The 3,418-nt window shown below is 64.2% G+C and overlaps 1 long non-coding RNA gene across 1 annotated transcript; it reads right to left on the bottom strand.

The window, feature by feature from the left end:
• Window positions 1-338: 338 nt before the first annotated feature.
• On the bottom strand, window positions 339-3,193 carry LOC141371902 (uncharacterized). The gene is made up of 3 exons (XR_012377227.1): window positions 3,071-3,193; window positions 1,764-1,961; window positions 339-430 (listed from the first exon to the last, which is right to left on the bottom strand). It is a non-coding gene; the product is annotated as an uncharacterized lncRNA (long non-coding RNA).
• Between the last annotated feature and the right edge of the window lie 225 nt (window positions 3,194-3,418).

The raw sequence follows: 3,418 nt of genomic DNA, 5'->3' as shown, positions 1-3,418 counted from the left end.
TTGGCGAAGGAAGGAGACATCTGGGAGGTTTTGCGTGGGGCAGCGAGGCGAGCGCCGCTCAGCCTCGGGGAGAGAACGTGGGCGGCTCTGCACAGGGCCATGGGGCGCCGGGCCCCAGGGATGACAGTGATGAGCACGGCTTCTGGTTGTGGGGCATCGCCCGAGCCCGGCTCTGGGTCTGCCGCGTGACCCGTCTCGCCTCAGAGAAGGCACACCAGGACCTTGTGGCACAAGGGCCCATTTCATAGATGAGGAGACTGAGGCTCAGAGCGGCACTGCCACTTGGTGCTGGCTGTTTGCAGAGTGTGGGCTCAGGTGGGCTGGGGGTGGGCTGCATCAGAGGTGACCTCAGCGGTGCCTGGAGGGACAAGGGGAAGCTCGTGGGGCGCGGTGACTCCGGGCCAGAAGATGGGCTGCTGTTCTTGGGGCCCTGGCGTGGGAAGACAGCTCTGGTGAGGACCGTCCCTGCCTGCGTCCCTCCTCCTCGGGAGCGGAGCCGCACTCCGGCCCAGCCCTCCCGCCCTCACCGGCTCTCGACCCCGAGTCCACTTGGCCGGGGGGTGGGGTGGGGGGTGGGAGCAGGTGGCCGGGCGGAGGAGGGTCCGCATCACTGCCCCGCAGCGGCAGCAGTGACCGCCAGCCCCCCTTCTCTCTGGGGGGGACGGCCAGGTCGTGTGCCCCCACCCCGGGAAGGGGGTGGCACGACTGCTGGTTGCTGCCGGCACGTGGTGGGCATAGTCCGGGGTGATTTGCCCCGAACCAAACATCAGCTGGTGGATGCTGCCAAAGCCTTGTGCTCATCAGCTGAGTGGAGGCAGCCGTGGCCCAGACCCACTTTATAAATCACGTCGGCGCTCTGCGCGGGGGCTGAGTAAAAACCGCACTGAACCACCGCGATGCCAGGGCCAGGGTGGGTGGTGCACTTGCAGGCTGGCCCTGGGCTGGGCCACCTGGGCAGGTGTGGGCTGCGTTTACAGTAGGAGCAGTCTGCAGGGGGCTTTCTGTGGTCTTGTGGCCGTTGACACCTACCACATGCCAGGGATCCTGGCGTTAGTGCCAGGTGGTACCAAAGGCCAGGTGCAAACCCCAGCCCTGCCTCTTGCCAAGTGAGTTCACCCGTTATGGCCTCATTTTCCTAACCTGTAAGCAGGGACCATGTGCCTCAGAGGGCCCACGAGGCTCTTACAGACTATGTGGGGAGGTGCGGACGGAGTGGCCGGCTCGGCTGGGCCACGAGAGCACTCAGCAAGGGATGTCTCCCCCGCCCCCACCTTGGGCCCCTCGGGACCCGTGGGCGCCCGGTCTCCGGCTCTACTATGGGGTATAGTCTCTCCGTGACTCCAAAGTTCTGGAGTGAGTCGGCGCTTCTGAGCACCTACTGCGTGCAGTCTGCTGTAGTGCGTGCCAGGAGCATGGAGGAAAAATGAAGGCAGTGGTTCTAGGGGCACCATCTCGGGGTGGGGGTTGAACCATCCAAGGCTTCTTGTGGAAGTGACAGGGCACGTGGTGTTGGGGGCGGGGCCCTGAGGCTACGGAGGGGTGTGGGATGTGAGTGGTGGGAAGCCAGGAAGGCTCCCACGAGGTCACTTTGGGAAAATGGAACTAGAGCTCCATGACTTTCTGAAAAGGCGTGGGACGTATAGAAAGACAAGGCAGTGGGAGGGTGGTATTTAGTGTCACGGTCCAAGTGATGGCTAAGGGCATGGAGCGTGAACAGACATATGGCCCTTAGTGTGTGCCAGCCCCTGGGGAGGGCCCTGTACCTGTCTGCCATCATCACCGAGCGTTTGTTTTTTGTTTTCTCTCTCGGATCTCAGAGCAGGGCTGATGTCCCCGAGGAAGCCGCTCCCATGTAGCCCCTCTCAGAGAGGGGGTCCGACCTGGGGTTCTGAGGGGGTCGTGAGGTCCCAGGAGAGGGGCCCTCCTGAGCCTGCTTGGAGTGGCTGAAGCTAATAAGGCACCTGCCTTCCCGAATCCCAGGAGAGGCCAAGGAGGAGAGAGGAGAACAAAGAGGGAGCAAGAGAGGGTCAAAGGCCAAGGTTTCCAGTAAATTTCCTGCAGGCAGATAGCCTGGTTATCAGCGGGCTAGCCCTGAACTGTAGTGGGAAGGAGGAGCCCCAGCGGAGGGAGGTTCGGCCTGGGGGGGCCCTGCCCAGAGAAGCCAGCATCCTGGGTCTGGTGGGGGCATCCAATCTGAAACCCCTCGTTTCCCGGGTTTCCAGGGCCTCATTCTCCGGCTCTGCCCCGGGGTGATGTCTGCACCTCCGGGGACGGGAGGGAGGTGCAGGAAGGCTCCTCCCACCCCCAGCCCAGCCAGAGAGAGGGGCCCCCTTACAGCGGACCCTTGCTTGGCCCCCAACTCCATCAGCTCTGCCGGCCACTGCAGGGTCAGCCTGGGGTCGCTCACCTTTGTGTGTGTTTGTAAGGGGATGGCTGCCTGGTGGGCCTTCCTGCCAGGCCCCGGGTGGGGAAGGAGGGCTGGGAGCCTCCCCAGCAGAGACGCTTCAGCCCTGCCCTTGACTTTGGTGCGTGAATTCCCTGTGGGCCTGGAGGTGGCTGCAAGGAGCCAGGGTAGGCGCTCACCTGTCTGGTCTGCCATCAGCCCAGGGGAGCTGGCAAGGGCTTGGGGGTGGGAGGTGAGGGGGGCAGGGCCCTGGCTGGGGAGGGTGGGCCAGGTCTGGCCTCTAGAAAGAGCTGGGAAGAAATAGCCCAGGGTATGTGCGGGGGCCACTGGACACCGCCTAGGCAGAGGGCTCTGCACCCCAGTGGCTTGCCCTCCCTTTGCTGTGTGACCTTGGGCAGTCAATTCTGTTTCCTCATCTGAAAATAGGGTGGCAGGATTGGCAGCCCAGGGTCACAGGGCGCTGTGGGGACAGCGGGGACACCCCGTAGGGGCTCCATCAGAGCTGTCAGTTCTTACTAGGAGGGCTGGAGGGGCCGGGGAAACCTAGGCCGGTGAGCGGAGTCGGCACCCCAGCCTGGACAGTGTCCTTTCGCCCTGGCCTGGTAGCCCTTCCCCTCCCCGCTAACAGCTGCTCCTGTGTCCCTCCCCAGCCTCTCCCCAGCTCACAGGTTCGTCCCAATGTTCCACGGGGTGGGGCTCTCTCTGTCTCTTCAGGGGTCCCCAGCCCCCACGAGGGCCCAGCGTGGCCGATCGCCTGCGGCCGGCGTGGACAGATGGACTGAGGGCAGCCGCACAGAGCCCTCCCCCCTCCTGCCCCCCTCTGAGCCGTAGCCATTCCCCAACTACTGATTTTTCATTAAAACAGCAGCGGGCTCCGAGCCGCCCAAGGTCATGGTGGGGCTTGCTAGGGGAGCTGAATGTGGGCCATTACGCGGGCCTCTAATGTCTCTGCGGCCCCGGCTGGCGCGGGCGCGATCAAGCACCGGGGACACTCCAATTTCCGCCTGTCCCGCG

Source organism: Callorhinus ursinus, unplaced genomic scaffold (assembly GCF_003265705.2).
Source record: "Callorhinus ursinus isolate GAN/ISIS: 27379988/994484 unplaced genomic scaffold, GSC_fseal_2.0 scaffold122, whole genome shotgun sequence".
Taxonomy (NCBI): Eukaryota; Metazoa; Chordata; class Mammalia; order Carnivora; family Otariidae; genus Callorhinus; species Callorhinus ursinus.
This window is presented reverse-complemented; position numbering and strand designations above follow the sequence as displayed.